The sequence below is a fragment of the Rhinolophus hipposideros genome (assembly GCF_964194185.1).
Source record: "Rhinolophus hipposideros genome assembly, chromosome: X".
NCBI lineage: Eukaryota > Metazoa > Chordata > Mammalia > Chiroptera > Rhinolophidae > Rhinolophus > Rhinolophus hipposideros.
The window spans coordinates 58,399,132-58,421,890 of record NC_138046.1 but is presented as its reverse complement, the minus strand read 5'-3'; positions in this window follow the sequence as shown (position 1 = coordinate 58,421,890).

Genomic DNA, 22,759 nt, shown 5'->3' with positions numbered 1-22,759 from the left:
CAATTTCCAGATAACAACTAAATACAATATTGTACCCAATTAATTTAAAAGAAATATAGAATTAAATTCTATAGTGCCAAATTCTTCCCCCAAATGCCATTTGTGAATATTGTAGAACTAATTTTGGTTCATTGTCTTAAAATGGGAATATTTAAAACATTTTTTTGTGTGCCAGTAGTGAAAATCTTAAGCAATGAAAAGATACACTATAAAAATTCTATTAATCTCATTTCTTTCAGCTTTGCAAACTTGAACGATGTGTTCCAAGAGGCATGGAAGAAAGAATTCACACTATCACAAAACATCCTAGCTCTTCCAGCCTGGACTTTAGATATAAAGTTCAGGAACAGGGATAGAGACCCTACCATGTCACCAACACTCATTTTCAATGCTAAACAGGCTAAACAGAATTTTTCACGTATAAGTAGCTTGGTGGACTGTCATATCATCACCAAAAAATGTTCATAAAATATGTATGGCTCTCAAGATTCCTGTGATTAGTAAGATTTAATTAGATGTATAGCTTTGTTACTAGATTTCATTTCTTTTATATTTTACTGCATAAACCCAAGAAAATCTTCCTTCAGGTTTGTATTGGTTGAAGAATGACAACCACTAATGTTGAATGCAAACCATTCACTAATTATATACCACAAAAATTGAGCCAGAATCTGCTAGATGAGGAAGCTACTTCAATCATACTCATGGGCCTCTTTGGGCCACTAGGGAAGCATTTAGAAAAATGTAGGATCAAGCTAATAAAAAGTGAGGCGTGAAAACATATGTGATTGCCTAACATCTGGCTTCTAAATGTGTTCCTCCTCTACATATTTATACAGAAATGAGTATAGAGCAGTGTTTCCCTACTTTGTGAACTGAAAAATGGATGCTCAGAGATATAAAAGATTGTCTCTCTATGACTTAGTGACAAAGGCAAGGGTAGAATTCATGCTATTTATTTCTCAATCTGAACCTCTGCAGCTAGGCTGAGTAGTTTGAGAATAATTAAGGAATTCCAAAGCATCTGGTTTATTTGAGTGGCAATATTCCCATTAAAAGCATTTTGGCAGCAATTTATAGTCTCTAAATGTGCTATGAAGTGAGAAAGGTACAAGAGGTGAAAAGGATCATAACCTGAATCCTGCTGATCACAATGACGCTGGCTTACATTATTTCTTTTTCTTTCCTCCTGGTGTGTATACCAGGGTGAACCCCTAGAAAACTCCAGTTAGTACACAATAGAGCAGTCTACTTGAAGAGCAATATGAGCCATAGGGATCAAAGCACACCTGTACTGCATTTGCTCCATTGAATTTAACACAATGCATAGACTATTATAGAGGACTTTCTATGTTCACACCATAGTGCTCGATACAGAAGTAGATACAATCATCACTGAACCATAATCTTTGCTCCTACAGGAATATTGACTTCTGAGAAAGTTAAAGGTTTGAGACCTCTTAAAATAGCATTTTTCTGATATTTATTGCACTCACTCCAGTTCTTGTCTTCAATCAGAAAAATTCACCGAATGAAATCCATCATCAATCCATTCAGTGTAAATCATTTCTGTGGCACCCACCATGTTCCATGATCTAAGCAATGTGCTGGGGATGAAGAGATGAATAATTCACAGGTGCTTTTCAAAAGGTTCTCAGTGTCTATCAAAGGGAGACAAATAACAAAAGTAACCATAACACAATGCATTAATTTTGAGAATCCATTATATTTGTAAATATTTGCACATATATTTGTTCAGAGAACATGATATCTATATTTTAACTCTTTCATAAATAAATTAACTACCTCATTCAATGTGTATATTATTTTCTTCTTATAGGATTGAATTCTGAAGAAAAAAAAGTCTTTTTGAAAGTATAATCTCCCCGATAAGTCCAATGCCCATCTAGCACCCCACATAATCTTTACAACATTGATTATATTCCCCATATGGTATTTCATATCCCCATGATGTTGAACGTCAGCTATAATTATAAACACACACACACACACACACACACACACACACACACACACACATATATATACAGTCACAGGATGTGGAGTACAGCATAGGGAATATAGTCAATGATATAATAACAGCTATACACGTACAATGTCAAAGGCGTAATAGACTGGGGAGGTTATCACTTTGTGAGTGGTGTAAATGTCTATTACATTCCCTTGTACACCTGAAACTAATAAAAAAATATAATCTGATACTTCATTTAGAATAAATCCAGATAAAATTTTCATGATTGTCTGTCCACGGACCATATCTAATTTTGCTCTTAAACAGCATCATCTTTTTATTTATTCTTTCTAATACAACAAAGGGGGAGATCACTTGTCCAAAATATTGTAAATTCACATTTGGCCTATTGATATCATATTTATTCAATAAGACCTACTTTTAAGTGTTTATAATATCCACAGAGGAACTTTGCCATAGATATGTCATTTTCCCAATCAATTAAATAAATTTGAAAAAGAGGAAATAATAGTTGAATATACTTAGTATATTGTAATTTTCTTTAAAAATAATTTTACACTTTTGAAACATTTCAAAAATATATAACAGTAGAATAATTTGTTTAATAAAGTGAAGTGAAGTAAAATCATCAACATTTTAATTTTTTATCATATTATTCACTTTCAGACCCATTCAGTAAGATCTCTATCCTTGCAGAATTTCTTCAGATCTACCTGGTAAATGTCAGGTTTTAACATGGTCTTACATATATTAAGAAGTCCAGTCTAATCAGAATAAAACACAAATGTCATGATTAAATTAATCTGCATTTCTGCAGAGATATCTTGTCCTGAATCAGGTTCAAACATTTCAAGTGAAAAGATGGAATGACCTGGTTTTAAGCTTCCTACCCACCCCTTCCACAACTTGATCTGCTCCTTCTGTTTATTCCAGGTTCAGTCTGAAGAAGAGGAGGTGAAAAAGTTGAAAAAAAGTTTTACCTGACTAAATGTAATCTATATTTTTGGTAATTATGTTGTGACTGGGGATTGGTGTCCTCTCTGGGACAGCTGTTCAGACTCTGGCTGTTTGTTTATGCAGCAATTTGGTGGCTTTATTGGAGAAAGCCTGTGGGAACTTCCCATTTCAGTATTATTTGAAAAGGCAATTCATTGTTTACTGCTTCTAACTCCACTTAGATCCTGGTCCAGACAATAAATCCAGCACAGATTTGTGTGTTGCATTCATTACGATGTTGCAGATAAATTTCTTGGGTTGCGGTGATGGTTAAGATGGTACATTTCCAGTTACATGCTTTAGTGCATATACTGACCCAAGAGAGGCATGGGCCACTCCTTATTTATCCCTTACCTGTGCCCCAGGCAACCAATAAAGTGAATATAAAAATAAAGCAAGTCACACATTTTTTTTTTGGTTTCCCAGTACATATAAAATTATATTTACACTGCACTGTAGGCTATTAAGTATCCAATAGCATTATGTCTAAAAATACAATGTATATATCTTAATTGAAATACTTATTGTGGAGACGTCATCAAAATGGCATGAGATGAGGCTCTGTAAAGCTCCCCTGAATTTACAACTAATCAAACAACGATAACTCCACAAAGGACTCCCTGCACAGCAAACAGCAAGACAAAGAGGCCCACTACTGAATTCACCTAAGGTGGGCGAATCGCACGACCAGGGGAGGAGGTAAGGGAGAAGTGCGGAGACAGACCCGCGCAGGTACAGGACACAGACCTAGCTCAGGGCTCCAAGCTAGCCAGGTCCCGGAACTACCGCAACTGCGAGAGAGGGAAGAACTAGGACTGCTAGGGCTCCGCTTATGGCCCACAGGGCTGAGGGGGCAGCATATAACACGGCTAAACCCAACGCTCACGGCAGAGACCGCAGAGAAAAGACTGAGGGAAGAAGACTGAAAATGGTGGTTTAAGCCCCCACTGCTGAGCAGAGAATGGAAGCCTTAGTCACTGAGACTAGCCGCCCCCTCCCTACCCTCCCAGAGCTCGCCCCGCCCCCACCTGCCCGGTGCTAGAAGCAGAACAGTAGCAGTGTCAGATCAAAAGAACAGAATATTTGCTGTTCTGAAAACTGTGGACCAAAAACACAGATTCGCAGCTCAACTAGTTCCGGCAAAGGGAGGGAGCTGTGGAAGCACGAATGGCTGTGGTGGCGGTTGCCGCCATTGCTCTGGGCCACCTCTCACAACTCACCCCACCCCTGACCCCACCTATCTGGGCGGATCCCTGCAGGAGTAAACAGAACTACTGAAACATATGGGCTCTGAATCTGGTGCAGGAAGAGCTTTGGAAATTCAAAAGCTCTCTGAATACCCACATGGACACTGCACCCTGTGACACAGGCAAACTATTAACACAGGAGAAGCCCATCTCCCAGGGAATCCCCCTCCATTGTGTGAGAAGCTGGAATAGTGAAGAGGAAACATAGCTCTACTGTGTGGGAGAGAAAAAAAAGGCTGCAGTCGGAGAGAAAATAAAACATTCTAAAACAAGTACTGGAAAACAATAGAAAGATATCTTCCCATCAACCTGTTGCAGAAACCACTCCTGTAGATGTCTAGGAAGAGAAGTAATAAATCAATAACTGCCATGAATAACCAAGGCAACAAGACATCTCAGAAAGAAAGTGAAAAGTCTCCAGAAAAGGAACTTAACGACATGGAAATATGTGACTTAAATGACAGAGAATTCAATATTGCAGTTCTGAAAAAACTCAACGAGATGCAAGAAAACACAGAAAGGCAGTTTAATGAACTCAGAAACACAATCAAAGAACAACATGAGCATTTTACGAAAGAGATCGAAATTTTAAAAAATAACCAAATAGAATTTCTGGAGATTAAAAACTCAATAGAAGGAATGAAAAATGAAATATCCAGCTTAGGTAGTAGAGTTGACCAGATGGAGTAAAGAATCAGTCACATTGAAGATAGAAACCTGGAAATGACACAGATGGAAGAAGAAAGAGACTTGAGATTTAAAAGAAATGAAAGAACTCTACAAGAACTTTCTGACTCTATCAGAAAGAGCAATATAAGAATAATGTGCATACCAGAAGGAGAAGAAAGAGAGAAGGAAACAGAGAATATATTCAAACAAATTGTTGATGAGAACTTCCCAAACTTGTGAACAGAACTGGATCCTCGAACCCAAGAAGCAAATAGAACACCTAATTACCTCAATCCCAACAGGCCTTCTCTGAGGCACATTGTATTGAAGCTGTCTAAAATCAACGACAAAGAAAGAATCCTCAAGGCAGCCAGGGAAAAGAAGACGGTAACCTACAAATGAAAGCCCATTACATTATCACTAGATTTTTCAGGAGAAACTCTACAAGCCGGGAGGGAGTGGAACCAAATATTCAAACTATTGAAAGAGAGAAATTAAAAGCCAAGTATAATATGTTGTGTGGACAGAGCCCCAGAGAGCAGTTTCCAGTCTCTCGGCCTCATGTGGAGAGGTGCTGGCTCGGGTAGTAGACAGCAGTCAGCTGTGGCTGGTTGGCCATCAGCTGTAACCGTTGAGCCAATGGCCACTGATATAACTGCCGCAGCTATGGAGGGAAGCTGATGAGAGTGAAGGGGAGTGGACAGTCGGTCGGTTGGCAGCAAAATAGACAGCAGTTCGCACATGGCGTAAACCCAGCCTCCAGTGAGACCATAGTGGTATATGAGTTCCCTACCTATGGCTCCGTGGGTGTTCCTTTTTGGCCTAGCCATATCCTGCGTTCCTATGTGGGAAGCGGGAGCAGAGACCCTGCATGACACCCTGCATGACAAATGACGCAGCGAGCAGGATGTGGTGTCGGCTGAAACTCTCCGGAATGTATTGGAGCAGTTTACATGTATAAAAACTCAGTTTCATAAGCAGGGAATGGTGCCGGCCAAAACCTACCAAAGCATGGTGGAGCAGTTTGTGCGTGTGAGAGCCCAGCTTTCGGAGGCCCATGAGGAGCGACACTGGGAACAGGAGGAGCGGTCTGCCTGGGAGACTCAATCCTCCAGCGGGCACACCACCTTCTTGGCTATGGAAGGTGTTACCCTCATTTTGGTGATCTGCTGTGGCCATAGGGTCCAAGGCTTGTGGACATCTTACACAGAGGCCTCCACCCACTCAGACATCTGGCACGGCGAGCAAGATTCCGACCAGGTAGGAATGGAGTCTGACTTTGGGCAGGAGGACACGTGGCCCCCACACAGTGTGTGGTGTCCGGTGGCCTCCGTTCTCAGGAGTTGGACCCCCAAGGAAGGGTGGGAGGACATGGATGGCTCTCTGGCTAGCATGGAGAGAGCCCTGCAGGCTCTGGCTGAGCGGTTGCCAAAGGAGGAGAAGGCTACAGCCGGTCGCGTGGGTTGGATGTTCCTCACAGCATTGAGTCTCAACACGGAAAACGCGCTTAATGAAATGGCCCAGGTGCCGGACCAGGTATCCCACTTGGAAGCACTGGAAGCTCGGGTCCGTCTGTTAGAAAAGGGGCCCCACAGTGGAGACTCTGAGGCACAGGCGGAGGAAGAGAATGGAGACAATGTAGCTCCAACACCCAAGCCCCACCAATCTTGAAGCAAAGGGTAAAACATGAGCAACATTTGGGCCCCTTTGGGCATTGCTGCAGGCAACCCAGCTGTGACTGAGTTCACAACCTATACCCCATACACTCCCACTGAGTTGCAGGAGCTGGGGAGGAGGTACAGACAGAGCCCTGAGAGCCAGTCTTGGCTTGGCTACTACGTTTATGGGATGAGGGAGCAGACAACATTCTCTGCTCCCCAGGCAAGATGGAAAAGCTAGCCTTCGTGACAGTGCATCCATCCCTGTGACAAAGGTTACAGAACTGCCATAGGTTGGCCCACAAGCAGGGCAACCACTCTCTAATGGAGTGGCTCAGTGCTGCGGTACGAACAGTATGGGGACAGGCTGGCGAGCTGCCAGACACTGTGAGTCAATGGCAGCCATATATGGAACTCATGCAAATAATCTGTGAAATGGGTATGAGACATGCTATTTTTAACCTTAACATGCAGGGGCCGGATGATGAGCTTTTTACAGCCAGCATGAGAGATCTGGTTTGGGGTACTGCACCTGCGAGTGCTTTTGGATCCTTGGTTGCTATTTTTACACCTTATGTAAGGCGACGGATCCATGAAGTTACAACCTCCATGGCCACCCTAGGGAATGTTGAAAGCCTGAGGTGAAGGAAGTTAAGACAGGAGGTCCACACAGTTGAGACCTGGAAGCCCAAACCAAAGGTAAATGGGCGAGGTCACGGGCCTCAGAGAGTTGCGTGATCTTCTGGCAGCAGGGGTCAATCGGGAGAAAATAGACCGAAAACCCAATGCACTCCTGCTGGAACTTTGGAAACAGTTGCGTCCGGAACAAAAATTCCAGAGAAACCTAAAAGAGAAGTCTGGGAAAGCGCGACCCATGTCCCTTCAGGACTTCATGAAGCCGCTTGAGGCTGACTCCTTTCAGCTTGATTAGGGGTGGGGCCAAGGTCAGAGGGGACAAGCTGGGACCGGAGGCCCCACGTGGAACTGTCCATACATTGGTCCCCTTCTAATGTGCAGAGGGTTTTGGCCCTAGTTGACACTGGCGCAGACTGCAGCCTCCTTTATGGGAACCCAGAACTATTCCCTGGACCAGCAATCTGCATTGATAGCTATGGGGGAACGACTGTGACTGTGAAAGCCGTTTCCTTACCACTGGGTATAGGAAGGCTTCCCCCTCGTACCTACAAGGTTTATGACTCCCCCGTTCCGGAGTATATTCTAGGGGTGGACGTGCTACATAACTTCAGCTGACAGACGTCGGTAGGAGAGTTCCATCTCCTGATCCGGGTGGTGAAAGCGGTGACACGCGGGCATGCTCACTACTCTCTTCAAGTGTTGCCACAGCCCTGGCCCGTGGTTATAGTGCGACAGTACCGCCTGCCAGGAGGGCAGGAAGAGATTGGTCATACAATATTGGAATTGGAGAAGGCACATATTGAGGCCAACGCACAGTCCCTTTAACTCCCCATTATGGCCTGTCAAGAAGCCAGATGGGACCTGGCAAATGACTGTGGATTATAGGGAGTTAAATAAGGTGACACCACCCTTGCATGCTGCAGTGCCTTCAATACATGATTGAATGGATCGTCTGACTGTCCGCCTGGGGACATATCACTTTGTAGTGGACTTGGCCAATGCTTTTTTCTCCATTGACATTGCACCCGAGTGTCAAGAGCACTTAGTGCTCTTTTACTTGGGATGGGTGGCAGTGGACTTTTCAAGTCCTTCCGCAGGATACTTGCACAGCCCCACTATCTGCCACGGGCTCATGGCCCAGGACTTGGCACAGTGGGATCGCCCATCCTCTGTGGCCTTGTTTCACTATGTCGATGATATTCTATTAACATCAGATTCTCTTTCTGATTTAGATCAAGCAGCTCCCTCTCTTCTCTGCCACCTGAAGTCACACGGCTGGGCAGTGAATGAGGAAAAGGTCCAAGGCGCTGGTTTATCCGTCAAGATTTTGGATGGTGTGTGGTCGGGTAAGACAAATGTTATACCTGAGGCAATTAATGATAAGATACAAGCCTTTCCCCAGCCGATCAAGGTCTCCCAACTGCAAACATATTTGGGTCTGCTAGGATATTGGCGGGCATTTGTACACCATTTAGCACAAATGGCAAGGCCCTTGTACAATATGATAAAAAAAAGGGGGCCTCATGGGATTGGACAGAGGCTATAGAGCAAGCCTTCGTTGCCAAGAAACGGGAAGTGCAGCTGGCCCAGGCTCTGCAAGTAGTGGACCCCGGCCGCCCATTTGAACTTGATGTTCACGTAACCCAAGAGGGGTACGGATGGGGCCTCTGGCAACAGCAGGAGGGTCTCCGGTGGCCAATGGGATTTTGGTCCCAGTTATGGAAAGGAGCGGAGGTCCACTACTCTCTAATAGAGAAACAGCTGGCTGCTGTGTGTGCAGCGCTAGTGGCCACAGAAGCCATTACAGGAACGGCAAGGGTATTGGTTCGAACAACCTATCCCGTCCAGGGGTGGGTCCGTACGTGGACCCAGGGACCCAAAACGGGTGGCACAGACCACCACCCTCACCAAGTCGGGTGCCTACTTGGAGCAACGTAGCACCCTTAGTTCAAGCCCTTTGTGCACAGAGCTACAACAGGTCCTGGGGCATGTGGAGCTTGTAGCTTAGGTGGAGCCAAGTGCTCTGCCTAGAGCGGGGACTTGGAGCCCTCGCCCTACAAAGAAGGACAGTCCTCAGTACCTGAGGATGCCTGGTTTACCAATGGTTCTAGCCGAGGGGCTGCAGCTGTTTGGACGGCTATTGGCGGGCAGCCCAAAACAGACTGGGACGGTCCAGAGTAGCCAGTGTGCTGAATTACGGGCTGTGTGGATGGTAATCAGCCACGAGCCTGGGCCCCTAGCTATTTGTACTGACAGCTGGGCAGTGTTCCGGGGTCTAACGTTGTGGCTCCCTACATGGAAACACCAAAACTGGCTGTTAGGACACCGTCCACTGTTGGGTCAAGCCATGTGGCAGGACCTCTGGAACCTAGGGCAGAGAAAGGAGGTAAGCCTAATGCATGTCACAGGTCACTCCTCATTAGTGTCTCTAGGTAATGATGAAACAGATGCCCTAGCACAGGACCAATGGTTAGAACTGGCTCCTGCCACTGATGTGGCCCATTGGCTGCATAGGAAATTGCAGCACGCTGGAAGCCGAACCATGTGGCAGGTGAGCAGACGCTGGGGTCTGCCTTTGAAATGGCAGAAGATAGCTGATGCCTGCTATGACTGTGCCGTCTGTGCCCAGGACAGCCCCCAAAGGTGGAGGCTCCCCTGGGAGATACAGCAGATTACGCGAGGGAGGGTGCCCCTCATTCGCTGGCAAGGGATTACATTGGACCCCTGCCTAAGGCCTGCAATGCAATATACACATTTACAGCAGTGGACACTGCTACAGGGTTGATATTTGCTTGGCCGTGTCTGGCTGCGGATCAGCGGCATACACTGGTCGCTCTTACACAACTGTGCACCCTCTATGGGCGCCCCCAAGTCATTGAAAGTGACATGGGTACCCATTTTACAGGGCAAGAAGTGCAGCACTGAGCTGCCAGTATGGACGTGCAATGGTTGTTTCATGCTCTGTATAACCAACAGCAGCTAGCATGATTAAACGCTAAAATGGCCTTTTGAAGCAAGGTCTCCTGGTGACAAAACAGCCTCCCACAATGCGTGACTGGTCCTCACGTCTATGGGACGTCCTGAGAGTCCTGAATGAGAGACCATGGAAGGGAGGGCCTGTACCAGTAGAATCTCTGCTACATCGAACGGCCGCTCCCATTCAATTACAAGTTACCACCAGTGAGACTCTGTTAAAGCCAGGCTATGGCAGAAATGGAAATATTTTGCTGCCAGCACCCACATGATTGAAAACAGGGGAACGGCAGCAATGGACTTCGCCCTGGCAGGTCAAAAGCCCCCACTGTTGATGGTTGGGCCTGATGGCCCCATGGGGGGCCAGTTTGACTCATGATTTGCAAGTGATGCCAGGGGAGGTGGCTGAGTGGCCACCGCAAATGACTGTAGTATACGGAGGTCCTGATACTGGGATAATTTTGTGGGGAAACTATGTACTCTCACTATGGCCTATTATGGGGTCTCCTGTTCTGTTACATGTTGAAACTATGCAAGGGACCCCAAGCACTGCGATAAATGTCTGGTACCACAAACCGGAAAAGGTGCCAGTGGCAGCGACCCTCCTTTCCTAGGACAAAAAGCTAGCATGTATCCTCCTAGATGGGAGGGATTTGCCATTGTTGGTTCCTAAGACTACCATTTCTTTTTGTCCGTAGGTGTCAATAGGCTAATATGGCACTAGTCCCCTCGCAGAAGACACTTGTCGTGTAGATTATGAGGCGAGAACCTGTAGGGGTAGAGTGTGGAAACAGAGCCCCAGAGAGCAGTTTCCAGGCTCTCGACCTCATGTGGAGAGGTGCTGTCTCAGGTAGTAGATAGCCATCAGCTGTGGCTCGTTGGCCATGAGCTGTAACCTTTGAGCCACTGGCCACTAATATAACTGCCATGGCTACTGAGGGAAGCGGAGGAGAGTCGAGGAGAGTCAGTCGGTTGGCAGCAAAGTGGACAGCAGGTCGCACATCGTGTAAACCCAGCCTCCAGTGAAACCACAGTGGTATGACTTCCCTACCTATGGCTCCGTGGGTGTTCCTTTTTGGCCTAGCCATATCCTGCCTTCTTATGTGGGGAGTGGGAGCAGAGACCCTGCAGGAGACCCCACACGGCATATATCCAGCAAAGATATACTTTAGATATGAAGGAGGAATAAAGACATTTCCAGACATACAGAACCTGAGGGAATTTTCTAATACATTACCTGCAGTGTAAGAATTACTAAAGGGGAGCAGGGGAAAAAAATGGTGGCGTGAGGTGAGCCTCTGTAACGCTCCCCTGGAATTTACAACAAATCGGACAACAATAACTCCACAAAGGACTCCTTGCACAGCAGACAGGCAAGACGAAGAAGCCCACTACTGAAATCACCTCCAGGTGGGCGAATCGCGCGAGCAGGGGAGGAGGGAGAGGAGAAGTGCAGAGACGGAGCCACGCGGGCACAGGACACAGACCTAGCTCAGTGCTCGGAGCCCGCTGCTCCCGGATCTTCCGCAGCTGCGGGAGAGGGAAGGACTCACACTGCTAGGGCTCCGCTTACGGCCCACAGAGCTGAGGGGGCAGCATATAGCACGGCTGAACCCAACGCTCCCGGCAGCAAAGACTGAGGGAAGAGGGCTGAAACCGGTGGTTTAAGCCCTCACTGCTGAGCAGAAAACGAAAGCCTTAGGCACGGAGACTAGCTGCCCACTCCCTACCCTCCCAGAGCTCGCCCCGCCCCCACCTGGCTGGTGCTAGAAGAAATAAAGTAGCAGTGTCGGATCAAAGGACAGAATATTTGCTGCTCTGAGAACTGTGGACTGCAGACACATATTCGCAGCTCAACTAGTTCCAGCAAAGGGGAGGGAGCTGTGGAAGCAGGACTGGCTGTGGTGGTGGTCGCTGCCTTTGCTCTGGGCCACCTCTCACAACTCACCCCGCCCCTGGCCCCACCTATCTGGGCGGATCCCTGCAGGAGTAAACAGAACTGCTGAAACAAATGGGCTCTGAATCTGGTGCAGAAAGAGCTTTGGAACTTCAAAAGATCTTCGCATACCTATCAACCTGTTGCAGAAGCCTCTCCTGTAGATGTCTAGGGAGAGAAATAGTGAATCAGTGATTGCCATGAATAACCAAGGCAACAAGATAGCTCAGAAAGAAAGTGAAAAGTCTCCAGAAAAGGAACTTAGAGATATGGACATTTGTGATTTAAATGACAGAGAATTCAAGATTGCAATTCTGAAAAAAACTGAACGAGATGCAAGAAAACACAGAAAGGCAGTTTAATGAACTCAGAAACACAATCAAAGAACACCATGAGCATTTTACAAAAGAGATTGAAATCTTGAAAAAGAACCAAATAGAATTTCTGGAGATTAAAAACTCAATAGAAGAAATTAACAATAAAATATCCAGCTTAGGTAGTAGAGTTGACCAGATGGAGGAAAGAATCAGTGACATCGAAGATAGGAACCTGGAATTTACACAGAGGGAAGAAGAAAGAGACTTGAGACTTAAAAGAAATGAAAGAACTCTACAAGAACTTTCTGACTCCATCAGAAAGAGCAATATAAGAATAATGGGCCTACCAGAAGGAGAAGAAAGAGGGAAGGGAACAGAATATAGTCAAACAAATCGTTGATGAAAACTTCCCAAACTTATGGACAGAACTGGATCCTCAAATCCAAGAAGCAAATAGAACACCTAATTACCTCAATCCCAACAGGCCTTTAACAAGGCACATTGTATTGAAGCTGTCTAAAATCAATGACAAAGAAAGAATCCTCAAGGCAGCCAGGGAAAAGAAGACGGTAACTTACAAAGGAAAGCCCATTAGATTATCATCAGATTTTTCAGCAGAAACTCTACAAGCCTGGAGGGAATGGAACCAAATATTCAAACTATTCAAAGAAAGAAATTATGAGCCAAGAATAATATATCCAGCAAAGATCTCCTTTAGATATGAAGGAGGAATAAAGACCTTTCCAGACATCCAGAAGCTAAGGGAATTTTCTAATACACGACCTGCACTACAAGAAATACTAAAGGAGACTATTAGACCACCATCAACAGGGACAACTTGTGGAAACCAAAACATAAAAAGGGGGAGCATAAAGGCCTGAACTGGAATATGGGAATAGAGAAAGTAAGCATACTGAAGAAACTGGAATACTCTAAATATCAAACTTTCTTTTACATAAACTCAAGGGTAACCACTCAAAAAAATCCAAATCTGAAATATATACTGTAATAAAAGAAGAAACAGAGGAAAACATAATAGAATACCACCACACAGAAATAACAGACAACAACAAAAAGGCAAAGAAACAATAGAGACACAGCCTTACCAGAAAACTAAAGACAGAATGACAGGAAATCCTCACATATCAATAATCACCCTAAATGTAAATGGACTGAACTCACCAATAAAGAGACACAGAGTAGCAGATTGGATCAAAAAACTAAACCTAACCATATGCTGTCTAGAAGAGACACATCTCAGCTACAAGGACAAGCATAGACTCAAAGTGAAAGGGTGGAAATTGACACTCCAAGCAAATGGTACCCAGAGAAAATCAGGTGTAGCCATAATGATTTCTGATGAAACAGACTTCAGGGTGAAAAAATAACAAGAGACAAAGACGGACATTTCATAATGGTAAAGGGGACTATACAACAAGAAGACATAACAGTCATCAATATTTATGCTCCCAATCAGGGAGCACCGAAATATACCAAGCAACTACTAACAGAACTAAAGGGAGAAATTGACCAAAACACAATTATACTAGGGGACTTAAATACATCATTGACAGCTATGGATACATCATCCAAACAGAAGATAAATAACGAAATATCAGCCGGAAATGACACATTAGATGAAATGGACATAATTGACATATATAGAGCACTTCATCCTAAAACATCAGACTATACATTCTTTTCTAGTGTACATGGAACATTCTCAAAAATAGACCACATATTGGGACACAAAATCAGCCTCAGCAAATTTAAGAAGATTGAAATCATACCAAGCATATTCTCTGATCACGAAGCTTTGAAATTGGATATCAACTGCAAAAAGAAAGCAGAAAAAAACACAAATACATGGAGATTAAACAACATACTTTTAAAGAACGACTGGGTCAAAGAAGAAATTAGAGGAGAGCTCAAAAGATACATAGAAACAAATGACAATGAAAATACATCCTACCAAAATTTTTGGGATACAGTGAAAGCAGTTTTAAGAGAGAAATTTATGTCATTACAGGCCTATCTTAATAAACAAGAAAAATCCCAAATAAATAACCTCATGTTACACCTTAAAAAACTAGAAAAAGAAGAAGAAGTGAAACCCAAGGTCAGCAGAAGAAAGGAAATAACAAAAATCAGAGCAGAACTAAATGAAATAGAGAACTAAAAGACAATAGAAAAAATTAATGTGACAAAAAGCTGGTTCTTTGAAAAGATTAACAAAATTGACAAACCCTTGGCTAGACTCACTAAGATAAAAAGAGAGAAGACACTAATTAACAAAATCAGAAATGAAAAAGGGGAAGTTATCACGGACACCACACAAATACAACGGACTATCCAAGAATACTATGGAAGGTTATATGCCACCATATTCAATAACCTAGAAGAAATGGACAAGTTCTTAGAAACATATAGCCTTCCAAGGCTGAATCATGAAGAACTGGAAAATCTTAACAGGCCGATCACCAGTAACGAAATTGAATCAGTCATCAAAAACCTTCCCAAAATCAAAAGTCCTGGACCAGATGGCTTCACCAGTGAATTCTACCAAACCTTCAAAGAGGATCTAATACCAATCATGCTCAAACTCTTCCAAAAATTGAAGAAGAGTCAGTACTCCCTAACTCATTTTATGAGGCCAACATTACCCTGATACCAAAACCTGGTAAGGACAACACATAAAAAGAAAACTACAGACCTATATCTCTGATGAATACAGATGCTAAAATCCTAAACAAAATTCTAGCAAATCGAATACAACAATGCATTAAAAAGATTATTCATCACGACGAAGTGGGGTTCATCCCCGGGGCACAAGGATGGTTCAACATTCGCCAATCCATCAATGTGATACATCACATAAACAAAATAAAGGACAAAAATCACATGATTCTATCAATTGATGCAGAAAAAGCATTTGATAAGATACAACATCCATTTATGATTAAAACACTTACTAAAATTGGTATAGTAGGAAAATACCTCAACATAATAAAGGCCATATACGAGAAGCCCTCAGCTAATCTCATAATTAATGATGAAAAGCTGAAGCCCTTTGCTCTACGTTCAGGAACACGACAGGAACACCTCTGCTTTTCAACATAGTGTTGGAAGTCCTTGCCAGAGCTATCAGGCAAGAGAAAGAAATAAAAGGCATCCAAATTGGGAATGAAGAAGTTAAATTGTCACTCTTTGCAGATGACATGATGCTATATATAGAAAACCCTAAAGACTCCACCAAAAAGCTATTAGAAACAATCAATGAATACAGTAAAGTTTCTGGCTACAAAATCAACGTACAAAAGTCCATTGCTTTCCTATATACCAACAATGAAATCTCAGAAAAAGAGATAGAAAAAACAATTCCTTTTGCAATTGCAGCAAAAAGAATAAAATACCTAGGAATAAACTTAACCAAGGATGTGAAGGATTTATATGCTGAAAACTATAAGACATTTTTGAAAGAAATTGAAGAAGACACAAAGAAATGGAAAGACATTCCGTGCTCATGGATTGGAAGAGTCAACATAGTTAAAATGGCCATGTTACCCAAAGCCATATACAGAGTTAATGCAATCCCCATCAAAATCCCAATGGCATTTGTCGTGTCGGGTGTCAGGTGTGGTCTCTGCTCCCGCTCCCCACATAAGAACGCAGGACACGGTAAGGCCAAAAAGGAACACCCACGGAGCCATAGATAGGGGATTCAAACCAATGTATTCTCGCTGGCGCCTGGGTTGGAGACACAGGAAGCAGGATCTACATCATCTGCAACCCGCCATCCTAACAGTAGTCCGTGCTTGCCAGCCACCATCTTCTTGCTAACCCCCATTTTTTTTTGCTAGCATAGCCACAGCCATTAAATTAGTGGCCAATGGCTTACGGGTTACAGCTGACGGCCAACTAGCCACAGCTGCTGGCCATCTGATCACAGTTGATGGCCATTTACTACCCGAGCCAGCACCTTTCTATGTGAGGCCGAGAGCCTGGAAACTGTTTTTTGGGGCTTTGTCCCCACAGCATTTTTTAAAGACATAGAGGAAAAAATTGTCAGATTTGTTTGGAACCACAAAAGACCCTGAATAGCCAAAGCAGTATTAAAAAAAAAAAGACAAAAATACTGGAGGTATCACTCTCCCTGACTTTTAATTGTACTACAGGGCTACAATAATCAAAACAGCATGGTATTGGCAGAAAAACAGACACATAGACCAATGGAATAGAATTGAGAATCCAAAAATAAAACCACATAAATATGGAGAGATAATTTTTGACAAAGAAGCTAAAAACATACAATGGAGAAAAGACAGCCTCTTCAATAAATGGTGCTGGCAGAATTGGACAGTCACATGCAAAAGAATGAAACTAGACTGCTATCTGTCACCATGTACCAAAATTAATTCAAAATGGATCAAAGACTTAAGCAAAAGACCTGACACAATAAACTGCATAGAAGAAAACACAGGTACTAAACTTATGGACCTTGGGGTCAAAGAGCATTTTATGAATTTGACTCCAAAGGCAATGGAAGTAAAAGCTAAAATAAACGAATGCTATTATATGAAACTGAAAAGCTTCTGCACAGCAAAAGAAACTATTGACAAAATAAAGAGGCAACCAACTAAATGGGAGAAGATTTTTGCAAACATTGCCTCCAACAAGGGGCTAACATCCACATTATACAAGGAAGTCATGAAACTCAACAGCAAAAAAACAAACAACCCAATTGAAAAATGGAGAAAGGATCTGAAGAGACATTTCTCCCAAGAGGATATACAAATGGCAAATAGACATATGAAAAAATGCTCAACATCGCTAATCATCAGATAAATGCAAATGAAAAACACAATGAGATATCACCTCACCCCAGTCAGAATTGCTATCATCAACAAGACAAATAGTAACAAGTGTTGGAGAGGCTGTGGAGAAAAAGGAACACTCATACACTGTTGGTGGGAATGCAGACTGGTGCAGCCATTATGGAAGGCAGTGTGGAGGTTCCTCAAAAAATTACGAATAGAATTACCATATGACCCAGTAATTGCTCTCCTAGGTATCTATCCAAAAAATTCGAAAACATTGACATAAAGACACATGTACTCCAATGTTCATTGCAGCTTTGTTTACGGTGGCCAAGACATGGAAACAACCATAATGTCTTTTGATAGATGAATGGATAAAGAAGTTGTGGTATATATACACCATGGAATACTATTCATCAGTAAGAAAAGATGATATAGGAACATTTGTGACAACATGGATGGACCTTGATAGTATAATGCTAAGTGAAATAAGTCAGACAGAAAAAGCAGAGAACCATATGATTTCACTGACATGTGGTATATAAACCAAAAACAACAAAAGAACAAGACAAACAAATGAGAAAGAAAAACTCACAGACACAGACAATGGTTTATTGGTTACCAGAGGGTAAGGGGGATGGGTGATGAGGGTAAGGGAGATCAAATATATGGTTATGGAAGGAGAAGTGATTCTGGGTGGTGAACACACAATGTGATTTATAGATGATGTAATACAGAATTGTACACCTGAAATCTATGTAAATTTACTAATAATTGTCATCCCAATAAATTTAATAAAAAATGCTAATTATCATCTGAGCTTTCACAGAGTCATAATATTTTTTCTGGTGGAGGGTGTTTCCTTAACATTGATGGCCGGTGACCAATCAGGTTGGTGGTTGCTGAAGGTTGGGGTGGCTGTGGGAATTTCTTAAAATAAGATAATAATGAATTTTTTCACATTAATTGACTCTTGTCTCGTGAGTGATTTCTCTATTGCATGAAATACTGTTCAACAGCATTTAACCAACTATAGAAATGTTTTCAAAATTGGAATCAATTTTCTCAAACCCCACCACTGCTTTATCATCTAATTATGTAGTATTCTAAATCCTTTATTGTCGTTTTAACATCTTCACAGCATCTTCAAAAGCAGTAGTTTCCATCTTTGCTCATCCATAAGAAGCAACTCCTCATTCCTTAAATTTTATCATGAGATTGCAGCAATTCAGTCACATCTTCAGGCTCCGTTTCTAATTCTAGTTCTCTTGCTAATTCTACCATATCTGCAGTTACTTCCTCCACTGAAGTCCTGAACCCCTCAAAGTTAACCATGAGAATTGGAATCAATTTCATTCAAATCCCCTGCTAATATTGATATTTTGACTTATTGCCATGAATCACTAATGTTCTTAATTCCATCTAGAATGGTGAATCCTTTCCAGAAGGTTTTCAATTTGCTTTGCCAAGATCCATCAAAGGAATCACTGTCTATGGTAAATACAAAATATGTTTCTTCAATAAGACTTGAATGTCAAAATTGCTTCTTGATCCATTGGCTTCAGAATGCATGCTGTGTTAGCAGGCATGAAAACATTAATCTTGTATATGTCCGGCAGAGTTCTTGGGTAACTTAGTATATTGTTAGTAAGCAGTAATATTTTGAAAGGAATCTTTCTTTTCTGAGCAGTAGCTCTCAACAGTGGGCTTAAAATATTCAGTCATCCATGTTGTAAACAGATGTGCTGCCCTCTAGGCTTTGTTGTTCTATTTATAGAGCACAGGCCAAGTAGATTTAGCATTCATTCTTAAGGGCCTTAGGATTTTCAGAATGGTAAATAAGCTTTTCCTTCAACTTAAAGTCACCATCTGCATTAGCCCCTTTCAAAATAGTCACCCTGTCCGTTGGATACTTGAAGCCAGGAGTTGATTTTTCCTCTCAAGCTGTGAAAGTCCTGGATGGCATCTTCTTCCAATGTAAGGCTGACTCGTCTACATTGAGAATCTGTTGTTTAAGGTAGCCACCTTCTTTAATTGTGTTGTGGACAACCTGCTGCAACTTCTATATCAGCCCTTGCTGCTTCACCTTGCACTTTTATATTATTGAGATGGCTTCTTTCTTTAAACCTCATGGTCCAGCCTCTGCTAGCTTCAAACTTTTCTTCTGCAGCTTCTTCTCCTCTCTTAGCCTTCATAGGATGAAAGAGAGTTAGGAGCTTGCTCTGGATTAGGCTTTGGCTTAAACTAGTGTTGTGGCTGGTTTGATCTACTACCCAGACCAGTAGAGCTTTCTACATATCAGTAATAAGGTTGTTTCTCTTTTTTATTATTTGTATATTCACTGGAGGAGCTCTTTTAATTTCCTTCAAGAACTTACTGTTTGGATTCACAACGTGGCTGATTGTTTGGAGCAAAAGGCATAGCTTTCAGCCTGTCTTGGCTTTCCATATGTCTTCCTCGTTAAGCTTACTCATTTCTAGCTTTTTATTTAAAATTAGAGACTAGCAACATTTCCTTTCATTTTAAAACTTAGAGGCCATGTAGGTTTATTAATTGGCCTAATTTCAATGTTGTTATGTTTCAGGGAATAGGGAGGACTAGGAGTGGGAGAGGTACAGGGAAATTGCCTGTTGGTGGAGCAGTGAGAAGAACAAATACATTTAGCGATTAAGTTTACTGTCTTAAGTGGGCACAGTTTGAGGAGCCCCTCCCCCCAAAATTACAATTATAGCATCAAAGGTCACTGACCACATATCACTATCACAAATATAATGGTAATGAAAAAGTTTGATATATTGCAAAAATTATCAAAGTTTGACAGAGACACAAACAGAAAATGCTGTTGAATAAAATGGCACTAGCAGACTTGCTCAGTGCAAGGTTGCCACAAACTTTTAATTTGCAAAATCCACAATATCTGTGAAACTCAATAAAAGGAGGGATGCTTATAATTTACTGTCTCCTTGATTGTTCTAATTTGGGACATTTTATATAAATGGAATCTTACAATTTTACCTGGTATTTCTGACCTCTTTCACTGAGCATAACGCTTACAAGGTTCATAAATTTTAAACTTGTATCAGAACTTCATTTTTAATTGCCAAATAGTATTCCATGTACAAATACACCACAATTTTGTATATCCATTCATCAGTTGAGAGATACTTGTTTTTTTTTCTGCCATTTGGATATTATGAATAATACTCCTACAGATATGGTAAAAGTTTTATGTGGATGTATAGTTTATATACACAGGAGTGAAATAGATGAGTCATTATTAAATCAATTTATTTTTAGAAGACTCATCCAACTGTTTTCTACCATTTTGCACTCCCAACAGCAATGTCTGAGGGTTCAGTTCCTCTACAAACTTGCCAACTCTTCCTTTCTTCCTTCCTTTGTTTGTTGGTATACTTTGTTCTTAGATTCCACTTATAGGTGAAATCATATGACATTTATCTTTTTCTGTCTGACTTACTACATTCAGCATCATTCCTTCTAGGTCCATCTATGTTGTTGCAGATGGCAAGATTTTTATTCTTTTTTTACTGCTGAGTAACATTCCATTGTATATATGTACCACCCCGTCTTTATCCATTCATCCTTTCAGGGACACCCATGATGCCTTCATATCTTGGCTATTGTAAATAAAGTTGCAATGGCATATGGATGGATGCACAGGCACTGCTAGCTCTAGGCTTCTGAGGACAGTACCCTGTCTTTCTGGAAGACAGACACTTTCTTATAGTTCTCCACATGGCCTCCATTGGTAGTGCAGGGAAGGGTGTCTCATTGTGGCTTAGCCATGGTACCTATTATAGCTCTTCATTATGCATCTTCTGACATCATTGTGGTGTGGAGAGGCCCCTCAATGTTGCCAACTGTGGTGTGAAAGTCCAATTTCTCCACATCTTTTTCACTGATTCCATGGTTGGGGGTTGCCCCGTTACTATCTGGCAGTGATGAAAGTTCCAGCTCCCTACCAGTTCTCTGACATCACCCTGGTGGATGACATGGGGGAGGATAAGTTTGCCTCCTTACAGCAGGGCAACTGTGGAAGTTTAGTCACCCTTCTTTGTCTTTGCTAATGAAGTCAGGGTGGGCCTACTGTTTTTCTTTGGCTACAGTAGAATGGTTATTGGTTATTGTCTCAAAGTTTCCTTCTTTAGTAGGCTTTTTCTTTCATGGCAATTTAGTTACTGAGAAAAGGCTTTTATTTTATTTTTTATTTTTTGGTCACATACAAAAAAAAATGTATTCCTGGGCTGCTAGCTACTTTACCTTCTTTGTTATCCTTTAAGAATCCCCTTATATCTGTTTTACATATAATATCCAGGGTTTTTATAACTGTGCTGAATGAGAAGAATAAGAACTAGGTCTATTCCATCTTGTCCACAACCAGTTCTCTCAAAATCTCTTATTGTATCCTAAGTACAAGGCTAAATGCAATAACAATAATGATACAATGCTTATATAACCCCTTTTCCCTGTGCTTTCCAAATACATGCACTGAAAAGTGCTGTATTTCTGAACAGACATTATCTCTGGAAGAAAGGTATCTTTACTATAGTAGCACTTAGAAAATTGCTTGCCTGGTTCACCAAATGTTGCTAGAAAAAAACATTAATGTCATTTTAAGCTTTCTTTTTTCATGTATGTTTTTATTTTAATTAATTAATTTATTCATTCATTCATTAATTTATTCTTTTAAATTTATTGTGGCAACATTGGTTTGTAAAATTATACAGGTGTCAAGTGTACATTTATGTGAAACATCATCTATATAGTGCATTGTGATCACCACCCAGAGTCAGTTCTAAATTTATTTATTTTTTGTTATCAGTTTCAGGTGTACAAAACAACGTAATGATTAGACATTAAGACAATTCACAAAATGATAGCCCAACAAGTCTATTACCCATCTGAAACTGTACATAACAATTAAAATAGCATTGACTTTATTACCTATGCTGTACTTTACATCCCATGACCATATATATATTTTTTAAAATATTAGTTTATTTTAGTTTCAGATACACAGTGCAATGCTTAGGTATTTATATAATTTGAAGTAATCCCCAATAAGTTTAGTGCCCATCTGACATGGTACATATTTTTTAAACATTATTGACTATATTCCCCATACTGTATTCCACATACCCATAACTACTGTGTGACTACCAATGGGTACTTCCTCATCCCATCACCTTTCTCACCCACCCCCAACCTTCCATCTAGAAACCAACAGTTCTCTGTATTTATGCCTAGTTATGCTTTGTTTGTTCATTTATTCTGTTCTTTAGATTTCATATATAAATGAGATTATATGGCATTTGTCTTTCCCAGTCCAACCTATTTCACTTAGCATAATATCCTCTGGGTCCATACATGTGGTACAAATGGTAAGATTTCATTCTTTTTTTATGGCAAAATAATACTCCATTGTATAAATGTACCATATCTTTTTTATCCAATCATCTATTCATCTGTATTTTGGTCATTTCCATATCTTGGTTA